We start from the raw sequence: 17,306 nt of genomic DNA on the forward strand, positions 1-17,306 counted from the left end.
ACAAAGCAAGGTCTTTTAATAAATGTATTTCCTTAAAAATTCATGGTCAGGAATCTGTCTGTAATACTTGCCACTGTAAAGCAGCCATCAATAAATTTATATTATCTCTTCTTTTTTTTTTATTCCAGCTGAACTCTATTTCTGTTGAATGTACTTTAACTCTACATGCCTGAGATCAGAGTACATTTTTGTCATATATAGATTGTTATCAATTCCCACTTGGATATCTACCTTATACCGTAACACAAAAATTCAAATTGGATCGGAAAAACTTATGATTGGATGAGGGATCAAAAGTTTTTGATGGGTTAATCACACACATTAATCTGTCATTACAGTAATACCTGGATCAACTATTCACTCGGGGTAATATTGATTGGATTGTGACTTTGTGAAGATCCCACAGGACAAATGTTAATACTTCATAGTGGAACGAAAAAAAGACACATTATAATAAAATATATATTAAAATCAGCATAACTTCGTTTTTCTTCATATTTGTCTGAAAAATCTTTTGGAAATGTATTCTCATAGTACATGTGCCTATTTTATTGAAGGAACCTAGAAAGAAAATTAATAAATGCCTTAAAGCTTTCCTATATAAAAACAAATATTTATTGTAATCCATGGTTTTAGTATCTAATTAAAAAATATTCTGATCACTTGCCTTTTTTAAAATAATGGACATTTATTAAACTTTATGAAGCAAACAATGTTTTTACTTTATGTAATATATATTATACATAAAAAAGTTAGTCATGTGTTTTTTAGTGGTCAGTTTTACAAAAAAATCTTACGACTGAAGTTGATCATAAGTATATTAAATTGTTCATGACTTACGATCAACTTTAGTGGTAGGATTATTTCGTGCAACTCTGAAATATGCGAGTTCACCAAACAAGGTGATTGAATTGCCTTAAGAAAAAAATCCATGTAATCTATAAGGTCATTATAGTATCCACTATTCTGCAATAAAAGAGGCCTCATTTTGAGCATTTAACCCATGGCCTATTCACCCCTAAGATAAAATCTTATTTTTTAGATGATGGAAAGATAACTCTTCACCTGAAAACTTATACTTCAGATAAAAATCAAGATCAAGATTAGCTAATGATATTAGTTTTTAATTAAAATATACCTAATATGTCATGTTGTAAATAATAACAGTCTATCAAAAATTCATTCAACTGAAAGATTTCACAAATTATAAAAGAATTATGAAGTACATAATGTGCTCAAGTGGAAACTGTTATAGTTAAGAGTAATTTGTGTAACAGTATATAAAGAGTTCTTGATTTTGATTTTTTATATTTTAATAAATTTAACCTCTCCTCTTTCATGTTTACTCCCAATTATATGAACTGGTACCATGAAATCTGGTATAAACATGAAAGACAAGACTGACTGATTTGTAAAAACAAAAATCTTTTGGTGAAAGAACTGACATGTTCAGTGGTTATTGTTTGTTGATGTGGTTCATCAGTGGTTCTCGTTTCTTATAGGAATAAGAATGTTGGTTTTTCTGTTTGAATGGTTTTACACTAGTCATTTTCGGGGCCCTTAATAGCTTGCTGTTTGGTATGAGCCAAGGCTCTGTGTTGAAGGCCCTACTTTCACCTATAACAATTTACCGTTACAAATTGTGACTTGGATGGAGAGTTGTCTCATTGACACACATACCATGTCTTTTCACATCTATCTACAAAGCCTCAAAATAATCTTGTGCAACCTTAAAACTGATATGAAAGGCATACCCAATATTTTTGACACAAAACATGTAAAAATGTACAGGTTCTGGACTACAATTAAAATATAGCCCTAGCGCATGAAGTCAGAATATGTATATATCATTTTCTATTTAACTTTCCATGAGTTAGGATAGTATCAGTGTTAGACATCAGTTTGATTGGTAATGTAAGAGAAATGCTTTAAGTCATGTTATAATGAACACATTAGTATGTCAGTCTGACATTCTCACTTGTAAGTCTATGTTTAGTTAAAATTTACTCTCAAATCATACCCATTATACTGACTGGTTATGTTCAAATACATGAGGAGGTGCGATAAGGGCCCTTATGGCACAATAATATTAACATGGAATGTGTTTAGTATTTATGGTCTCCATATTTCTTTAGTCCAAAAGCAAAATTTATGTATCTAATTTTTCACATAAATGCATAGAAGGGCCTGTTGATGCTACAATTGTATTTGTTATAAATCATATTTGATATCAACGATGATGTACAGACCAGACTGAGGCAAGAAGATTTCACATAGAGTGAATGAAGAAAGTCCTGATCGCCCTTTCTAAATTGTTCATTCTATGTCTAAAACTTAATGCATCTTCAACGATGGCAATAACAATAGGTTCATCTACATATGAAAAGAGCACAAAAGAAATAAATTCAAATTATTTCATTGCAATTTCAATTTAATGCATTTCCGATGATTGTAATTCATACAATGTGTAAATTTGACAAAATAAATCCTTATTTTCTGCAAGGCTGCACTAATCGTAATATTAATGCTTATCACATCACAATAACAATCTTTGACATTCATTGGTCCAGAAACTCGTAACTATTACTTCCAAGTTTTAAATAGTTAATCCTTTGTCCAGTTGACGAGTCCTCAATAGGAAAAGACAACCTCTTTGATTTCTGATAACATTTAAATGGAAAATAAATCAAAAATATATATTCAGTTTGTTATTAAGATATTATATCTTTTAGATAAAAATATGAAATGTGTAAAGTTTTGCCGATATATTGGTATCGTGTGTGGTAGCATATCCTTAATGTCTAGACAAAGAGCCCTTTTCTTTCAAGTTAACCTAAAGGTGACTGTACAACGTTTTGTAAACCTTTAAGAAATACTGTTTGTAATGATTCAATGATTAGGCCTTAAGAAAAGTTTAATTTGTCCATGTACAGTAAGATGATGTTTATCTTTTAGAGAAAACATTCATAATCAAAAGGACCACAACAAAAATTAGATCAAAGTGGGCATCGTAATGGCTTAAAACAAGACTGCAGTTTATTTGAAAAAAATATCAAACAATTTTTGTTCAACATTTTTTAATTCAGTTTTACATTATAACTTTTTTTTTTACATTTTATCTAAACTTTTGGCTTCCTAAATAGTTTGTGTATCTATGAGAGATGTGACAAATTTAAATATAACCTGTGTGTGAATTAACTTGGCAAAAATTTGACCATTGCAACTTTAAACTGATCATTTTATTCAAATTCTAATGAATATACTGACTTTGATCTTTTCGCTTGAGTTCAAACTCAGAACAAAAGGACTAATAAGGTCAATTGAAATTTTCGCTCAAGAGATATAAAACTAAAAATTAAAATTTTTGCTAGAGTTGATCGAGAGGTTAATTTTGCTCTCCCATTTCTAAAACATGGAATTTAATGTTATCAGCTGCAGTCATAGTTTTCTTCATGATGAAGGGCGAGAATTAACTCATAATGGACGATACAAATATGCATTTGGGGCCAAATGATTGTGTATAAAAGTGCACCCCATATTGATTAAATGTTGTGGTGATGCTATATGCAATTCAGACAGACATGTCAATTAAGTTCCAAAGTGTTTGCTGTTTTGCTAAATCAGCTCAGTGGTTAACTTACAAGCATTAATTTTCCCACTCATACCGAACAGTATTTGTTCAATGCACCAAAAGAATTAAGAAAAAAGACCAATATACTTTTCAATATTGAAAATTATACTATAATTAAATATATATATATGATATTAAATACATCTTAAACATCTAATTTTGAATTCCTCAACTCAGAAAAAAGCATAATATCTGTTTTTTTGTGAATGAATGACAACATTTTCCTAAGTTTACAAAAACAATTTAATGTGAATGTCTGAGAACCTAGTAAGGGAGGTTTTAAGGTACATGTTGAACAAGATTTTAGACTGCATGAGAAACTAAACACACAAGGAAAATGGAACAACCCTTAACAATACCATAATAAGCGTGTTAGTGGATTACGATCATCCTAATGTATAAACGTCATACTTTGCATCTAAATGACATAACATATTAAAGTAAACAGATAAGCAGATTGACAAAAAGCACTTTAAATCTTCAAATAGGAATATGGTTGAATATTTTATACAAGCCATTTTCATTTAACAGTCTATTACAAGTGTAAAATTTAACAAATTATTGTTCAATCAAAAAAGTTAATAAAGTTTATATTTACTAATAAAATATTCAGATTTAGATGATAAAATCTATAATATCCTTTTTTTAGTTTGAAATAATTGTATTTTACTAGAATTTCTTTATTTTTTTTTAAATATGTCTTATGTTAAGAAATATTTCCATTCCCAAAATATTCATTTTAATAAAAAGTAGTAAAAATATTTTTATTTTCTTAAATCTATAGAATCATGATACTTTAACCCCAAAATCTTCTATATTTTCTTATCAAAAAGTGATTAAATGTTGCAATTTTATCAAGTTCTCTAATTAAGTTTCACAGTTTAATACTTATAAAATCATTTAAATAGTTATAAAAACACCTATTGTTCTTATACAAACATCTATTGAAATATTTTTGTTGGCATTCAAGGAATAGGTAACATATAAAATGTTGGCATTCGAGGAAGACACCACTTCTTCAAGTTGGTATCTTAATTTTAATTTGAATTCTAAAATTTAAATCCAACATTTACTTTTCAATTCTAATTGTTTGCCCCAATGTTAATGCCTTTCCAATAAATTGTTCCCACATCAAAGAATTAATGAAAACAATTTTCTTATATAATTCAAACTGTATTACATATCAAATGATGTAATTTTTTACCTTTTGCACCTTAAACGAACTTACCTGTATATTCTTCCCTCTCAATCAAACATTAAAGGCTTCGTTAAATATCACTGCTATCCAAGTGTCCCTCCAGTCAATTACACCTGTCTGATAAAATATAACTCTTGCTTTTATCTTCTCCATCCAGGTATAAACTGGTCCCCATACCTAGTAATATCAACGTTATGCTTAATTGATGAAAATGTATTGTGGTATGATAACAGGATAATTGCCTTGTTAGGACTTATCTGTCAAAATACAGTGTAACCCAAGACTAAACTTAATCAACTATTTTATTTTAATTTTAAATCAGAATATTATTTCCTTTTCCTCTATGTTGCTAATTTACCTCATTACAAGTCATGGTAGATGATTTGATAACGCTAAGATTTGCAATTTCAAAAGCAATACTTTATTTGAGCTTTACTTCTTAATCTTTAATCTTTCATATGCATAGCTTATTTCAAGGAAGGCCAGAAATCACCTGCAAAAAAATGAAATTTATGATCCTTGGTGTACAAGGGCTTTAAATATTAGGATTCTACATACTTTTGCTCGAACTAATTGGGTTAACTATTTTCAAAATTTGGCTGTTCGGTAGTGATTTCTTAGGTCTAGCATATTCCCATCTTTTTTGAAATGATGATGGCAGAGAGGTCTAAAAAGTTTTAATACTTAACTTGCCAACACTGAGGTCATGACTTTGAACCTTGCACATGATAGTTGTATGAGTCAGAATTTTAATCGACTAGAATTGCCAGTTCTCTTCAGGCACTCTGGCATCCCCTACCCATTGAAAAAAGTCATGAAAGTGGTTTTAAACATACCAAAAATCGATCAATCAAAATGACCACATGTCTACTATAATATAAGACATTTCTATAATTGAAACATAGGATGGATAAAGTTTACATTTCACAAGATGTAAATTGTAAGGGATTTAGCAGTGCAACTAGACTGAAGCTCACAGCTTGCGATATTGGCATTTGAACAAAAGTTTCCACCCAAACTGCATCACACTGCAGTATTTTTTGTCCGAAAGTGCATCAAGATGCACCTACTGTTGTGTTTATTAATGACTTATCAATAAAATTGTGCAGCATATGTTAATTAATTAATCTACCATATGTTTTACTACCAGATATAACTGTACTTGGGATGGTCAGGTGATTTCTGATCAATTTCTTGTAGATTCTGAAAAATATAAGAAGTTAAATATATTAGCTAAAACACAAGTTCATAAAATGTTAGTGCAACGTTTTTTTAAAATCCAAAGCTATTGTTTCCAGTTCATACCATACTTAGAAACAGAACTTTGAAATACAGCTGCCTGATGTCTGCATTATGTTTATTTCTGTAAAACACTCATGTTCAATATGAAACAGAGTTTGATGGTGTAGAATAATTTAATATGAATGGAGAATATATTCTGATCTGTTGTGATGGTACAGATGAAAATAATCTAACATAATTAAAAAATTATTAAGTTAGAGATTTAATTACTTAAAACATTTACTAAATTCTTCATAAGATACAACAATTTGGTATAGACTTTTGGCTTATGTTAACAGTGAGGTTGTAAATTAAATTGAGAAACAATCCATAAAAATTTACTGTTCAGCTTTAAAGTTTGTAGTATAGTTAGATCTTTGAATATTGTTTTTATTGTAATCAACATTGATTTAATAGTTTGAAAGTTTGAATAAATAACTATCTTATAGATGTATTGCTAGTTGTGGATACAGGATTTCGAAAGGGGTGCGGTGGGGCAAACCTGAACAATTTTAGTGGTGGAACCATGGAACATGTAAAGAGTCTATGCATTAACCATATACTAAAAAAATTGCATAATATTATAATTTGAAAATTGATCCTTGTACACATATGTCCTAGACATGAATATTCTGAAGCAACAAGAAGTTATGGATAGATCCCTAGAGGTAAAAGGAATTTAAAATTATTTTTTGGGAGTAATTTTTGAAAAAGGTTTAGATGCTAAATAAGAACTTAGTTTACATAAACTATGCTTCTGAATATAGTTGGTATCTGACACTTACACCATTCACCATTCTTTGAACAAGAGGCTGTCACAACGACAGCAAACCGGATTTATTAACATTTATTTGTGCCCTGCCAATATCACAAAAACCATAACTGATGAACGGGGAAAGTGAAAATTGTCAATATCAAATTTGACCTCAACCTTGTCATCAGTATCAACATATTAAAATTTGAAAAGCTTAGACTGAATGATTCATGAGTAAATGCAACAACTCGAATGGAAACGCCATTTTACGATCTTTCAAGAACCATAACTCCTGAACGGTAAGAGTCAAAATCGTCATAATTGAACTTGACCTCTATTTTGTCGACAGAAACAACATATAAATATTTGGGAAGATTTGGTAGAACAGTTCATGCGTAAATGCACGGACACGACTGGAAACTCCATTTTTCCATCTTTCAAGAACCATAACTCCTGAACGGTAAAAGTCAAAATCGCCATTATTGAACTTGACCTTCATTAAGTTGTCAGTAACAACATATTAAAATTTTAAAAGCTTTGGTTGAACGGTTCATGAGTTAATGCACTGACAACATTGATTGCCGCCCGTCCTACCATCTGGCCGCCCGACTGCCCAACCGCCCGGCTGCCCGCCGTACATCCCCAAATCAATAACCCACATTTTTGTCCCAAAAATCTGGTTAAAAATGGAAGTCAAGTTTTGTATGGAATTCAAGATAATTTAAACAATTGAAGGTGATGAACTTTGTTTATCAAGTACTAACTTTCACTGACCAAAGAATGAATAATTTTACGTTTGGCTGGATGTGAAAGTGTGTTCAGTGACCCAGCTACAAGATACGACCATCTTCTGTCCAATAAATAATACAATAATTCTAATTCTGATCACAGTATGAAAACTCCAGCCAATATGCAAACAAAACCTTGAAAAAGTTCAACCAGCAGAATTAATGTGAGAGATAATAACTGGTCAACATCATAGAACAGATATAATCCAGTATGAAAGGCCTTTTAATTACATACTGTACTGATATGTATGAAAGAGAAACCAAGATGCGAATTCTTAAGGACATATCAATTAGAGAAAGATTTACCATAATATTAGGCAGTGAAAAGGTTCAAAAGATTAAATAAATCATATTTTTTTTCATTTAAAGCAAGATTCATGCCCCAAGTTCAAAAGGATACATTGAAATTATGCCTACTCTGCACCTGTGGACACTGTAGGGTATATATTACTTTTTCTTTTTAAGTCCTAGAGGGAAGAATAGGACAGTAAATAATCTAGAGTTAATATACACATCACACTTAATCAGTGAAATGAAGTAAAAATAACAAAGTAATTAACAGCAAAAATAAGTTAGATAAATCTGTAGCCTTTAGAGCTTTCATCTATTCCTATGACTTCACATGTTGTTGTGGAGACAACACGTGAAGTCATAGGAAAAGGTCATGACTAAAAATTGTGATCTTGAACAAGGATCTAAGCCATTTCATAAGACATATATAGCCACTGTAGTTAGGAACAATCATGCATAGTATTCTTCAACATTACAATATTCTAGACCTTTTAAAACATGTTCTTAAATCTTAATCCCATTTCTGTATATGCAAGCATGCCATTTTGACATAAAAGATAAATTATTTAGGCCAGCCATTACCCGATAAAATAATGCTTTTCTAAAATAGCGCTACATGAATATTCCATAAATTAAATGATTCTGGACATATTTTATGGCTGAAAAGCTCTAAAGCAGGTTATAGCTTGTGGCCTCAGCTGCTTTTATGTACAAATCCTCCAAATCACCTAGTCAAAACTTTATATGGTCATAAAATCGAGAAGTTTGAATAAAGAAGCAAGTAATAAAATCTATACACATTAAAAAAGAGGAAAAAGAAATGGTCACCTATCAGTGTTAAATCCTATAAAGCCACTTAACACAGTATTAAATGTTACTTTTTAAAGATCACTTACTATTCAGGCATCTCACAGTCATAAAGCAGAAGCTGAAGCTGGCTAACTGTCCGTGTACAAGGTTACAATAAAAAATCCTTTTTCGTCATGTTTTCAAAAGCACCTGTAACATTTCAATATATATTAAAATTATATTTAAAAGGTAAACAATGTTTTAACACATTTTTAAAATCTTAAGAGAAATTTTAACATGCCTGTGAGAATTTTTTAATGGAATAAGTATAAAGTATGAAAGAAAGGTGTCCTACAAGTTCAAAACTATCAAAGATTGACAAAATATGACCGATAAGGTACTAACTATGAGGGAAAGCTTGGGATTTGAAGGCAAAACTAGATGAAGAGATACAACATGAATATACCTGAAGCTTTATCACTAGGTCAGTAAAATGGAACATTACACAAACTTTATTTAAAAGTCATTATCTTACAATTGAGTACAAAAAGGTAACCCTAAGATATAAAATAGGCAAAAAAGTTCATACTAGTACAATTTTCATTATTTTTTAAAGTCCATGGAATGGATGGTAATTCTGACAACAGTCTGTCAATCAGATAAAAATGCAGAGTGAGACTAAACAGAACTATCTGAAAATCCAACTGATTTCTGGTCCTGATGAAAAGAAAATTTCATCCAAAAAATAAATAAATGTAGGAACATATATTGTGACACAAGATATATAAACATAATACCCATGCAGTGTGTAGTATAATATATCACACAGTGCTTTTCTATATTACACTATTGTTTCAGGTAAGGGTGTAGGTTGGTACCTATTTAAATATTTGAACCTGCTGCATATGTTTACACCTGTCCCAAGTTAGGAATCTGATGTTCATTGGTTGTTGTTTTATTCCCAGGGGGAGGGGGTATACTTTAGGTTTTTACAATGTAATCCTTTTCATATATTGCCTAGGTAAAATGTAACCTTTTCCCATATTGTTTGGGTTTCATGTGGTGTGTAACGTCGATAATGTAAGAGTGGAATACCAAAAGTGCCAAAACTGAAAAAAATGGTTGATAAAAAAACCCAGTCTGGAACACCGAGAATGATGACCAAGAAAAGGTCATGGGAATTTTATTGGCCTTATCATAAATTCCTGATAGTTTTCGCCACCTATTCACATATTTTCAAGCTTGAGGTGTAACTTTTCCAGCAGCATGACATATGAACTTGTATACATTGGAAGTGGCCACCCGGAGCGTTTTTTGAGGTGTTTTCGATATTTTTTTATATAAATTAAAACTGTTTGTTTTCCTGTTTGAAAGGTTTTACACTAGTAATTTTGAGTCCCTTTATAGCTTGCAGTTCGGTGAGAGGTAAGGCGCCATGTTGAAGACTGTATATTTTACCTTTAATAGTTTACTTTTACATATTGTTACTTGGATGGAGAGTTGTCTCAATGGCACTTATACCACATCTTCTTATATCTATTGAATATTTAATTAGTATTCACAAAAGACATCCAAGGAATATTGATAAGTTTGATGATTGAAGAATCATTATATCTGGAATGACTTAAAAAAGTCATCAATATTAATATGAACCATAGATTGTCATGGTTGTTTGAAAACTGTGCAAAAATTGGTTTATTCCTGGATACTGTCTAAATGGCAAATTCACAGACTTAAGTTTATCTTCAAAAGCTAATGAACAATTGTGAATAATTAGCCATTGAATATATGAATATATGTAATTACAAAAGTACACTTCGTCTAGCCCTGTGAAGAGTCAATGGAGCTTTATAACAGGAATACAAAGTACTGTTATAAAGGGTTTGAGTTATGATTAGAAAGACCATTTGTACAATACAAGCTTCAATGAATACACACTTTTGTTATATTTTAATTTGACATTTAAATTGTTATACTCAAAGAGGGAGAACTCTTAAATTTAAATTAAAATTGCACGTAAATTTTTCTTACTCTTAGTCTATCAGTCATTTAATTCATTTATTTGTGCATTTTATTACATTTCTTATTGAACTATATATGTACTATAGGGGCTTACTGTAAGGAAGTAAAATCATTGTCACAAGCTTTGTATTTGAATTTTAAAAAAAATGACCATCCCTACAATACACCCTTGAATTGAATTCTGAACTCTGTTTGTATTCTAATTTGGCATATAATACTTCAAATTCAGCACCAGAACAGAGAGAACTTTAAATTAAAATTAAAATGTGCATTAACAAATGTTAATAAATGACAATATAATTTTTCTTTGAATCATTAAAAATGGTAATTTCTTTAATTTTTTGGTTGAAAAAAAGTAGAAAACAAATCCAATAAAAACATCTACGTCAAAGTTCTAATAAAGCAAAATAAATATAACATATATTGTCCATAAAATATGACAGCAATTTTTTTGTGTTAGTACATTCAATATAACATGCATAATGAAAAACTAAATAAGCCAAAAAGTGCTACCACTGGAGCTGGCATGTCAGTTAACTGCTGGTAGTCTGTTGTTATTTATGTATTTATATTGTCATTTTATTTATTTTCTTTTGTTACATCCTCAGACATCAGACTCAAGACTTCTCTTGAACTTAATTTTAATATGCATATTGTTATTCTTTTACTTTTCTACATTGGGAGGTATAGGGGAGGGTTGAGATCTCATGAACATGATTAACCCCGCCACATTTTTGCGCCTGTCTCAAGTCAGGAGCCTCTGGCCTTTGTTAGTCTTGTATTATTTTTAATTTTGTTTTTTTTGTGTACAATTTGGAGTTTAGTATGGCGTTCATTATCACTGAACTAGTACCGGTATATATTTGTTATGGGGCCAGCTGAAGGTTGCCTCTGACCGTGGGAATTTCTCGCTATATTGAGCCTGTTGGTGACCTTCTGCTGCTGTCTTTGCTATGGTCAGGTTGTTGTCACTTTGACACATTCCCCATTTCCATTCTCAATTTTACTTAAGTGGTGTTTACCAACTTAGATTTGTATCATATTCAACTATTGATAAATGTCACTACCTGTTATTTAAATTTTTTTCACAAATCAGGTCCAGATTCAGATGAGGCCCGGCACACCTCCCCAATAAAACAAGAAAAAATATATAATTGAAGTTGATAAGTGAAATTACAGCCAATTTCTTTGTAAAAATATGCTTTTTATTTTCAGGAGTGTCACCTAACAACAAATCCTGGATATGCTTCTGCAGATCAATTTCAAAAGTGCTGATAAAAGAGAGTCGTATGGGGGTACCTTCATGATGAATTATAGTAAAAAAAAAATGCCAAATGAAGTTGATGGTAATTTTTGGTGCAGCAGCTTGACAATAAAATGTACAATTTCTTTCAACTGAATTTGACAATCAAGCTCATTTTTAAAAAAAAATAACGGTAGGGATTATTACGGAGAAGTACTAGTAATAACCTTTACCGTCAAATTGATTAAGATTTTACCTTGATTTGTCAGAGGTCTAAAGTAATTACAGTTACTGTTATTTTTGGAAAAAAATCAATATGAATTGTCATTTTTATTAAATCAAAGCACTGTAAGCGCTGTAGGCAGTTAACCAAAAACCAAGGCATAATTTTAAAACTGGCAATGTTGCTTCAACTTTTTTTTAAAGATTTTAAAAAAGAACAAACATTGTCAAATTAAGTTTTCAAAAGCAACACATATATCAAGTATATTTTTTTCATGGTCATGAGTCTGCAGTGGTACAAGTTTGCAATGATTGCAGTTCTTCTAGTTGATAGTTAACGTTAGTATTGGTTGACTGTTAGTTGTTCAAATTGACTTTAGTACGAGCTTGTAAAAGTATGAATAAACTTGCTTCCCTGGAAAAAAAATCTGAGTTTGTGTTCAACAGTACACTAAGTTATCAAACAGGAGTGGGTAGGGTGACCCTAAGGACTGTCCCTATAATTCATTTGATCAGTTCTCATACATGAATATATATGGTTTAATTTAAAGTTTGAGGTCTTGAGTTTTTCCAATTTCTCAATCAGGAGGGGTGGGGTGACTGCAGGGACTCCCCCTATATTTCATTTTATTTTGAGGTGGGGATCCCAACTGTTTCCAAGTTCTTAAACAGGAGGGGTATGGTGACCATATGGACTTCCTGATTATTTCATTTGATTTGCTATATAGTCCCATACATGAGTATATATGGTTAAGGGGTGAGGATCTCAAATTTTTCAAAGTTCTCAAACAGGAGGGTGTACAGTGACCATAGGGACCCCCTTATAATTCATTTGATTTGTAATATTATCCCATACATAAATATATATGGTTTAAGATTGTGGATCTCGACCATTATAAATTCTCAAATAGGAAGGGGTAGAGTGGCACCACGAACTCCACCTATATTTCATATAATTTGTTATATTGTCCCATTCATGAATATATATGGTTTAGGGGTGGGGATCTTGACTGTTACCAAGTTCTCAAACAGGAGGATGAACAGTGACCCTCGAGACCCCCTCACCATTCCTTTGATTTGTAATATTGTCCCATACATGAATATATATTGTTTAAGATTGGTGATCTTAACTGTTTCCAAGTTCTCAAATAGGAGGGGTGGGGTGATCCCCAGGGACTCCCCTACATATTTCATTTGATTTGTTATATTGTCCCCTTCATGAAGATATATGGTTTATGGGTAGGGATCTAGACCGTTACCAAGTTATCAAACAGGAGGGTTGGGGTGACCCCCAGGTACTCCCCCTATATTTCATTTGATTATTTATATATTGTCCCATACATGAATAAATATGGTTTAGGGGTGGGGATCTCGACTGTTTCCAAGTTCTTAAACATGAGGGTGGGTTGACCCTGGGGACTTCCCCTATATTTCATTTGATTAGTTGTTTAGTCTCATACATGAATGTATATGGTCGAGAGGTGGGGATCTCATCCATTTCAAAGTTATCAAACAGGAGGAGTTATAGAGTGGCCCAATGGACTTCACCTATATATAATAAGATTTGCTTACATTCAGGTATCATATATGTAGTTGCACTATTTGTGCCTGACCCAAGTCAGGAGCCAGTAATTCAGTGGTTGTCGTTTGTTTATGTGTTACATATTTGTTTTTAGATATTTGTTTATATATAAATAAGGCTATTAGTTTGCTCGTTTGAACTGTTTTATATTGTCTTCTCGGGGCCTTTTATAGCTGACTATGTTGTAAAAACAGTGGTATGGGCTTAGCTCATTGTTGAAGGCCGTACAATGACCTATAGTTGTTAATGTCTGTGTCATTTTGGTCTCTTGTGGACATTGGCAATCATACCTCTTTTTTTTTATATAAGAAACTTCCAGCTATTTCAACTGACCCATCAAAATTGAAAAGAAATAAATACAGTAATATGTTTTACTTTAAAAGCATCTAACATGCATTACCAACATTTATCACTGATAAAAAAAATTATACTGTTACCAGGAACATATGTATTGTTAGATAAACTGTTCCCAGCTGTCACATTGTATCGGATTTTGACATTAAAATTTGTGTACAAAATATTTTGGATTTTTTTAAAAAATGATAGCCAAAATCCGGGATTACCATTATCCGCTTCCAGAATCGGTTCCGATATTGTCTTCTCATGGCAGCCATTTTGTTTTCAATGTTGTTTTTTGACAGATGGAGTGAGATACGATTTTACTCGGATTTACACATTATTTCTTTGCGATTTTTTGTATAAATCTAGCGGTTGAACAAATTGAACATCGCTGTCATGGATAGTAATGATGAAAATAAGTTTGAGATCGTTAATTAGAAAACTTTGATAAAAATGTTTGGAAAGTTACATTTTTTTTTAATTTCTTTCAAGGCCCGTCGGCATGTCGGGCGTAGGCTAGCTAGTAACCAAGTAGAAAGTCTGACTGCAAAAGTGGAAGGTCGCAGACCTCGGACCACCGCTAATTTGAACCCCTGCGTCCAAATTGAAAAGATACGAATTTTCGTCTTCTAATTCAAAATTGCCGCCAAAAGCGTGATCAGTCGAACTTATTTTAATAGACTACTGACGTAGATGACTACGTATTGATGACAAACAATAAACAATATTCCTACCACTTTTGCAATTTGGGAAATCTAAACTTCTTGTCTTTAGAGATTTTCGGCGATTAAATATTTCATACATTTGTTCTTTGAAATCTTAGCCAAAAGCTCAGGGGATAATAAAATACATAAGGATTCCTAATGTGCTCTACTTCCTATGTGCAACTTCAAAACTTTTGGGAAAATCGACGATCATTTAAAGTTTTTCTGGTCATATTTTTTGTAATCCAGAATAAAAAATATGAAAAAAATGTCCAATAAGTTATAAATAACATAATTTCCAGCTTGATAATAACAATGGCAGGTATTTCAGAATTTATTGGGTAGAACACAAATCCAGGGTGCTCGCATAAGGCAGCTTAACTGCCTAAAAATTAAATTAAATTTTATTACTTGTCTATAAGAGAGTGCATATTTTATTGTCACGCACCAAAAAATTATGGTTAACATCATTACAAGGATTTGTATAGTAATTCCTTGGTCGTTTCAATGGTAAGAATTTTTAGTGTTATTCGTCATGAAGGTACCCCCAACAGTAACCACCTTATGAGACCTCTGACGAATCCCCCTAAGATTTTAACCAATTTGATGCTAATGATTCCAGCTTGTCGATTGAAGGTAAGGCATTCCTATTTTCATCAAAATGTGAACACAATATTATAACAGTGCAGGTAGTTCAGGTACTGAAGCAGGATTTTCCTTTTCTACATGTATGTCTAGATATCTCAATACATGGTCAGTCAACATCTTTTCACATCTGACGACTGTTGTAAAGTTCACTGATTGAATGGTCACTTAGAAAAGTCAGTGACAAGAAGAAAACAGGGGGAGAAGAGAGAAAGATTGATTGATTGATTGATTGATTGTTGGTTGCTTAACGTCCAGTGGCAAATAGTTCATGCATATTCAGGACGAGAACAAGTTCACAATAAATACAATAGGTAGGTTGATACATTAGAGGCCACCTGGGATGATGGTCGGAGAAATTTGGACTGCCACCGGAAAAAGAGGGTATATTGGATAGGGACAGAAATTTTGCCTTGCAACAGGCCACCTACGGACCCCTCAGAGAGTTGTTGCAAGGGTTCTTAACGTGCAAAGAGCGTGGCACTCTCCTTACACGAAGACATCGGATTTAACGTCCCCAATCTGACCGGACGTGACTGCGAACTTGAGGTAGCAATACACAGTTAGAAGTTTAGTTTCGCATTATGGCCCCTGTGAATTTTTTAAATATGAAAGTTTTTGTACAATAAAATTGATTTTTAGGTAATTGAAGAATAATATAGCCTTTTTAGTGGGTTTATATGAACATTTAGATTGATTTTAACATGTTTTATAGGCCATTTCAATGATTGACAGTCCGTATTTTCCTATCCGTACCGTTCATAGGTCCATAAATTATTGTAGTGTTTATCAACAAAGATTTTGCGCTCGATCTTTTCAATTCAATTTTATGGAAAAACGAGCAGGAAGACATATGATTTTTTTTGGACCACTTGATAGATATAAACCTATGGATTCAGGAAAGGTATCACTGTAATTCATTGAAATTTTCCTTTAGACTAAATTTTGGAGACTTTTGTGACATGTTCACCCCCCTTTTTTGCTATATTTTGTATCTAAGAAATGCAGATTGTTGCCATGGTTACACCTAAAAGGGATTATATTTCACCCTTATGACCATTAGAAATCAAATCTATGGAAGATTCTCTTTCTACAAGTATATACATGCATAACACACAAGTAAAGCCTTCTTTGTTAGACAGGAGGGGAAAGGGGGTGTTTAAAAATTATGAGTGTCAATTTTAAGTTTTTTTCCTAACTGTGTATTGCTACCTTATGGCATTTGACAAAGCAAATAATTGCCTTTTTTTCAGACAAACATACCACAAAACTATTGATATTTAGGTTATAGATACAATTCTAAGGAAGAAACAACCTTTAGTATGACAATGTATGTTAGTTTTGTTGTTTATTGTCCTTAGCAACCAATATAGACATTTTGACACATAGACTTGGTTCCGTTATTAATTGATACTTTATTGGCTAGCCCTTGGAAAAGAAGATTGCGCGTTATGTAGAAACCTTAGAAGGGAACGCTTTATATTTTTTCATGCGACTAAATCAAATTTATTAATTTAGCAAGTATAAAGTCACAATTTAGCATGAATTAAGCCCAATTTTTTCCCCGCTGTTATAAATAAATTCAGTATTGACTAGATTTTAACCAAGGCCTTGGTATGGTAATACACAACAAAATTGACATTCTAGAGCTTTAAAATAGCTTTAACTTGTAAAAGTTGTCTACTGTTAAGGTTAATTTAGGTTTTTAAACAAGGAAAGACAGGCTTAGAAGGTATAGTTTTAGAAAATTGACTAAAAAAGGAGAAAATGCACTTTGACATGGCATGTTTCATAAAATCACTTTTTTGTTGCATTTC

The 17,306-nt window shown here is 31.9% G+C and overlaps 1 protein-coding gene across 3 annotated transcripts in view; it reads right to left on the minus strand.

Annotated features, from left to right (window-relative positions):
* The window catches only part of LOC134716349 (semaphorin-2A-like), an 83,824-nt gene extending 74,872 nt beyond the window's left edge, over positions 1-8,952 (minus strand). The window contains exons 1-3 of one of the 3 annotated variants that reach the window (XM_063579290.1): positions 8,840-8,952; positions 5,977-6,032; positions 4,860-5,006 (exon numbers count right to left, since the gene is read on the minus strand). The gene's annotated coding sequence lies outside the window, so the exon portion shown is untranslated. Of the gene's footprint in view, positions 1-4,859; positions 5,007-5,961; positions 6,033-8,839 lie in introns of all 3 variants that reach the window. The other 2 variants (XM_063579291.1, XM_063579289.1) reach the window with 2 other exon arrangements.
* Between the last annotated feature and the right edge of the window lie 8,354 nt (positions 8,953-17,306).

The sequence above is a fragment of the Mytilus trossulus genome, chromosome 4 (genome assembly GCF_036588685.1).
Source record: "Mytilus trossulus isolate FHL-02 chromosome 4, PNRI_Mtr1.1.1.hap1, whole genome shotgun sequence".
Lineage (NCBI taxonomy): Eukaryota > Metazoa > Mollusca > Bivalvia > Mytilida > Mytilidae > Mytilus > Mytilus trossulus.